This window comes from Hyaena hyaena, unplaced genomic scaffold (assembly GCF_003009895.1).
Source record: "Hyaena hyaena isolate Hyena2069 unplaced genomic scaffold, ASM300989v1 scaffold_160, whole genome shotgun sequence".
Taxonomy (NCBI): domain Eukaryota; kingdom Metazoa; phylum Chordata; class Mammalia; order Carnivora; family Hyaenidae; genus Hyaena; species Hyaena hyaena.
The window spans coordinates 49,312-55,776 of NW_024080793.1; the positions used below are offsets into that span (position 1 = coordinate 49,312).

The 6,465-nt window shown below is 48.8% G+C and overlaps 1 long non-coding RNA gene across 1 annotated transcript; it reads left to right on the forward strand.

Annotated features, from left to right (window-relative positions):
* The first annotated feature begins 517 nt into the window (after positions 1–517).
* On the forward strand, positions 518–4,696 carry LOC120236805. Its single transcript, XR_005529773.1, has 3 exons — positions 518–1,467; positions 1,819–1,934; positions 4,522–4,696. It is a non-coding gene; the product is annotated as an uncharacterized LOC120236805 (long non-coding RNA).
* Positions 4,697–6,465: the final 1,769 nt, after the last annotated feature.

A 6,465-nucleotide genomic window follows, 5' to 3' on the forward strand; every position in this document is an offset into this window, starting at 1 on the left:
TGCCCTGGCTCGGGAGACTCGGGGACCCCGAGGCAATGGCCCCCCGGGGAACCCGGGCACCTCCACTTGTGATTCATGGCCTGTGGGGCCCAGGCTTGGGGTGCAGGGAGCCCACTGATCACTCTGGGCTTGGGGTGTGGACCCCCTTGTCCAGCCAGGAGGGAGGAGGAGCTGGCTTGGGGCTGGGGTTGGGCGGGAGTCCGGCCGCTGGGGGCAAATGCCAGGGCTCCCGGGCGCCAGGTGGTGCTGGGCTCCGGGTACAGAACTGGCAGAAAGGGAGGCAGAGCCCTGGAGGGGAGAGGGGGAAGCTGGGGAGGGCCCCAGGCCAGCAGGGCCCCCTCTTCCTACTTCTCGCTTCTTTCTCCTGTCTTCCCCAGTCTTTGTCTCTCCGTCCCCATCTCCTCTTCAGTTTCTCCCCTCCCCTGTCGCCCCCTCTTTCTTGTCCGTTTCTTTGCTATCTCTTTTATTTCCCTCTCCCCAACTTTCATTCTTTTTCCTGGTCATCCCACTTGTCATCTTTATTTTGTTCTTTTCTCTACCTTCTTACGATCTATACAATTCCTTTTCGTGCGCTTCTCCTAAACTTTTTTTTTCTTCTTCTTTCTGCCACCTTGCTCCCCTCTTGCGTCCCTCTGTATTCTTTCCGTTTTCGATTTAGTCTCATTCGCACTGTCACCGACTTCTCGACTCTTCTGGGCCTCTGTTGTCCTTCTTTCCCCCTGGTTCCAGCGGTCCTGCGGGATTCCCGGGGTCCGCCCCGGGGTGGGTCGCCCGGCTCCCCTGGGCGCTGCGCCCTCGCGCAGGCGGCCCCTGGCCACCAGTCCCTGCTGCGCCCTTCCCTCCCCCGCTGCACCTGGAGAGCGAGCCGGGGAGAGACCCCTGGGCGGGGGGACGACACATCACCCGTTTTCTCTCTGACCGCGGGCGTCGCGGGCGAGAAGGGCAGCGCCCGGCGGAGAAAGGCCGGGTCCCCGCGCGCGGCCCCTCTGCCCCGCCCGCCGCCGGCCGCCCGTTTGATGTCGCGGGCCCCGCAGGAATGCGGCCGGGTTATCAATCACCCAGCTGGATCCCGAAGGTCTCGGCCTAATCACATTTAATTGCTCGTGGAGGCCCACTCTCGCCCCGGGCCGGCCGCCGCGCTCAATTACTCCCCAAATACCTGCCATCAATAAATGCGCGCTGACACCGGCCCGGCCCGCTCCGCTGGCCCTGGAGACCTCAGTCGGCCAGGCGCCCGCACCCCACCCCCACCCCCGTCATTAAACTTACACCTCGACGCTGGAGGAGCAAGCCCAGCAGGTAACAGTCCCCTATTATTGAGCGCTTCCCAAGGGCCAGACACGGGTGCCTAGCGATTTACACGCATCAGTCAGGTGGGGTCTCAGCACCGTCAGGGGATGCGGGTACCTTCTCGGTTGGAGTTACGGGAACTTAGGTTCCTCCGTTAACGTGCCCGAGGTGGCAAAGGTAAGCAGTGGCCCCACTGTGATGAGACCTAACGACCCGGCAATTCCACAGGTCTCGAGTGAAAGCACGAGGCAAGAGTGCCTCCCAGAGGCGGGAGATTTACCTGGGCCCCGTGCTAAGGTGTGCGGACCAGCACCTTAGGCCAGGTGCTTCTTACGGGATCTTCCTTATTCCTCCCCACAGCTTTGTGACGCATCCCCACTTGTCTTGTCCCCATCTCCCAGATGAGAGGACATTGGCACCTGAGACCCCATGTGAGCTGTGAGGAGGTTGCCCACGGACTGAGGCCCCTGGCGTGTCTGCGGTCTGAATGCCACCCTTCACCCCCATTTTCTCTCTTTGCCTTCCCAGAAACCTTGGCATTCAAAAACTGTGAGCTCTCCCACGTTCACAGAGCAGAACAGTAAACCTCAGACAGCAAAGTGCCCAGAGAGGTGACATCGCAAGGCTGGAATCACACAGGGCTGGTGAGCTTGGGGCCCAGAAAGCTGGGTGCAGGGAGCTATTTACACCATATTGTCCTGCTTCTGTCAAGAGCCTTTACTTAAAAAAGCACATCATATCTATATTTTATGTAGTTTACCATTCAGGGGGAAGTAATAGCTATCCATTTATTTATTATTATTATTTTTAAATGTTTTATTTATTTCTAGGAGAGAGACAGCGTGAGCAGGGGAGGGTCAAAGAGAGAGGGAGTCACAGACTGAAACACGCTCCAGGCTCTGAGCTGGCAGTCAGCATAGAGCCCGACGCGGGGCTCGAACCCATGAACCGCAAGATCATGACCTAAGCAAAAGTCAGACGCTTAACCTACTAAGCCACCCAGGCGCCCCAGTGGCTATCCATTTAAAGGAAGGTGAAGAAGGGAGGTCACTGACTTCTTACTGCATGAGGGCAAATGGCCAGGTTAGCTTAGGTAGGTTTGCAAATAATATTGACATCAAATGTCCAGTGAAAAAAAGCAGGATATATATATATATATATATATATATATACACACACACACACTATATATATATACACACTATATATCTTTATATATATATATACACTATATATATATACTAGTAGTATAGTATATGTAGTATATACTATATATATATACTAGTATATATATAGTAAGATAGTATATATATATAGTAAGAGTTATGTTACATATATTATATATTTAACATATCAGATACCATCAATTATAATACACATTTTATACTTTACTAAAAACAATTGCCAACTATGATGTAATGTTTAACCACCTAGAATTTTATTTTGTACTTATTTTAATAGCTCTTCTTATTAAGAGCTCTTCTAAATTAAAAAAGAAAAAAAGGACAAAGGGGCAAGAGTCATCCAAAGTTAGTCTTTGACTTTCTTTATTCCCTTTAGACCCTTCTTTGATCCCTTATTATATTTATAAGATATAGTCCAGTGTCCAAAATACTCATATCCTCATTTGGCCCTCAAGCTAATAGGTGGGATATTATCAGTATCCCCATGTCTTAAAGAGAAAAACGGTGCCCAGAGAGGTAAGGTGACTTCCCTGAAATCACACAGCAAAGGAGCAGAGCCAGGCTTGGTGACTAATTATGGTTCTTCCTACCTGGGGGAGGTTAAGTCCTCCCAGGACTGGTCTGGCTCACTGGTTTCTTCTTTCCCTTTCTTTCTTCCTTCTTTTTCTTTTTCTTTTTCTTTTTCTTTTTCTCTTTCTTTCTTTCTTTCTTTCTTTCTTTCTTTCTTTTCTTTCTTTCTTTTTTCTTTCTCTTTCTCTCTCTTTCTCTCTCTTTCTTTCTTTTGACTCAAAAAAGTGTACAGGTTCCTGAAAGGGGTTTCTGGGTTGCAGGGCCTGATATAAAAAGAACCCTTTTAAAATAGCAAACCTCTCCCTATTTTTGTTTCCACGCCGAGAATGCTTGATGACGGAAAAACTGACTTTGTAAAGAAATTGTACATAAGACGCTAAGTGCCTCCTGAAACCCCATCGCTGAAAATCACCTGAAAGGTGGTGGTGATGGATGAAGCACTTATTGAGGTGAAATTGGCCAATTTAGGGAAAGTCTGAGGGCTGCGAAACGTTCATCCCTCCTCCTTCCCACCGCGTCAGCCGTTCACCCCGTCTAGTCTTTCCAGTTGGCTTTCTCTTTGTTTAGCAATGGGAACAGAGAAGAGCCAAGGAGACGACAGAAAAAGTCCCAGGGGTGGGTGTGGGGAATAGGATCTCAGACTTGAGAATTCCAGGAAAGCAACTGGCCAGTGAAGTCATCCTGAATGGATGTGGGGTGGGGGCAGGGCAATGCTACCCCCTCATCAGTGCCTTCCCCCTGCTGGCACAGGGCAGTGTGTGGTGGTCCTGCCTTTGGGACCAGACCTCCGGACGTATGTTATTCCGAGGGTTAGGGACATCTCTGCCCTGCATAGGTATCACCAAGGCACGGCCCACTCTGATGACAAGGGAAAACTGATTTTTCCCTTGCAAGTAGCAGGCGAGTGCCAAGAAAATTAGATCTTAGGAAGAAAGAAGCAATTAGAGCGGGCAGAAGATTTCCCAAGTCCGGGCCGATGAAAGCTGAGCCGCCTCAAATGTCTTTCTCAGGGGCAATAAGGCCCAAATTTCCCTGCCCACGCAATCCCTGGCTAAGTCGGGGCTGGAAAGAAAGTGACAATCATGTGCTTTTTAGAGCAAATTAAGTAAAACTAAAGTGTGATGAGTCTTTGGGGTTCAAAATTGCAACATTAATAGCACACAAACTGAACCTTCCTCCTCCCTACATCGGTGGCAAGTGGAGACTTTTTACCCAGGTCTCAGCACACACCAGGTGTCCGAAACATCGAGCCTCCCCACCCCGCCCCCACCCCTGCCCCAGGGCTTGTCTGAACTTCTCCAAACAGAATTACTCAAATGCACTACAGCTAAGAAGAAAAAAGACAATGTTGTTCATCTCTCTGGGTCACATCCAGGCTAAATGAGCACTTCCTGCATGCCGGGCAGGATCGAGTCCTTTACCTCATTTCCTGTTCATCTGCAGAACAACCCAGTAACGTATCACCCCCATTTTGTAGATAAGGAAACTGAGACCCTGAGAGATTACGTTATTCGTCTGTCGTCTCACAGCCGGGGAATGGCAGAGCTGGAATTTGAACCGGTGGATTCCAAGGAACATGCTCTCAGAAGTACTCTTGCAGAGCGTCCACCATCTCCAGGATGAAGGGGATGGTCCTTGGGCCCATTGGGTTTCTGAACTGATTTAAAGTAAGTTGTGCCCCTGAAGCCAAATGATGTATCAGGTTAATACCTTAAACTGGAGGGGGTAGAATAACAGTGAAGGACCACACTGTAGCATCTCAATGCAAAAAGGAATTTTGTGAAGATGTGGTACCAGAACATACGAGCGGAAGCGAGTTGCCCCAAGTCACAATCACAGCTGCAGCTATGCAGAGGGCAGTGTTGAAAAACATAAATGGCAAAAGAAAAGAAAAGAAAGGGGGAAGAGTTAGATTTCTAGTTTGCCTCAGCTGATCGGAGCTCAGATGGGCCTTAGAAATTTCGAGTCCTTAGCCACCTGACATGCAGGTCTATGATACCTTACATGTTGTTAGTAGCCTATTAAGAGAAGCAGCCTGGACCAAGGGCACCAGGATGGGGGGGGGGGGGCGGTAGTGGGGAGATGGGGTTTGGTCCTCCAAATCAAAAACATGTGTGTATATTATTTGATCTGATCAAATCATATTTTCCCAAGCTTAGAGAAAGTGTGAGTAAAAGCTTTTTTTTTTTTTTTTAAAGAAAACTTTGCTATTTTTATTCATCTTGTAACAGGCCTCTTGGTAAAAATAGTGTGCTGGCTGGGCAATGACAAGTTTCCAGCTTCATTGTATTCCCTTCTGAATAGATTGCTCTGCTAAGTTTTCCTTTTCTTGATATTTTGGTGCTTCCCCTAGAGACCACCAAACGAGATACCTGAGTTACATAGTTCAAGTTCAGACAAACCACTGACAGCTCTCTGGGTCTTGACCGACTCCTGTAAACCAGGGCAGGAGTCAGCAAGGGGGAAAGACAGGAAGGAAGCCCATGAAGGAACATGTTTTGTTCCATCTATTTCTGAACCACAGATCTAGCGCTTAGAACAAGGCATGGTCCAGGTAGGTGCCTGGTAAGCACGATGTTTATTGAATAGGGGAGGTGAATGTTTTACCAAACGACATACCAGTTCTGGGAACCCCAGGCGGGGCGGGCGGCGGGGGGACAGGGAGGGGCTCTGGGTTTCACTGATTCTGAAAGTTTCAGAAAATGTCATGAGTTCCAAATGAGTTCCAACTTTTAAATAGTGGGTTCAGTTCACAAGATGATAAAAATGATTTGCATTTGGCAAGATGGGTCAGGTAGTGCTATCAAGGCGGTTATAAAGAATTTCTGATCGGTTCGAGTCTCTGATGACTAGTTACAGAAGGATATTAAAGGAACTTTCACGACCTTGACTGGTGTGTTCACCAGACTCTGTAGAGCCAGTGGTACATGTCCTTATATTTCACAGGCGCAAACACATTTAAAACCTCGCATTAAATGAAGCCCTCCTGAATTATAAAATGGTCTAGGTGGATGTGGGACCCTTCTTTAGAGTTCGTTTTACAGTGTGGTCCAGAGGTTAATTAATGCGCCCGCTGACATGAGTGCAAGGGGCGGAGTCCTGGCTCCGAGCTGCAGCTAGTTTGGAAGGCGAGGAGAATGTCCAGAAAATTTTCTTTTATTGTCTTTAAGCCTCAAGTTTCTCTCCTGTAATGTGGGACTTGTGGTCCTGGCTCCTGTAGCCCTCAAATGTGTTTTTCAGAGGCGTAATTAAGGCATAATTAGGTTTCTAGAGACCCTGAGATCTGTGATAGGATTTAAAGCAAAAAACTTCTAGGAATCAGGTGGGAAACTTAAACAGTGGTGGCTTCAGAGTACAAAAAACAGTCGTCCCTACTATGCTGGACTGCATTCCATTCAAAGTCTGTTTAGGGGGTCGGGGA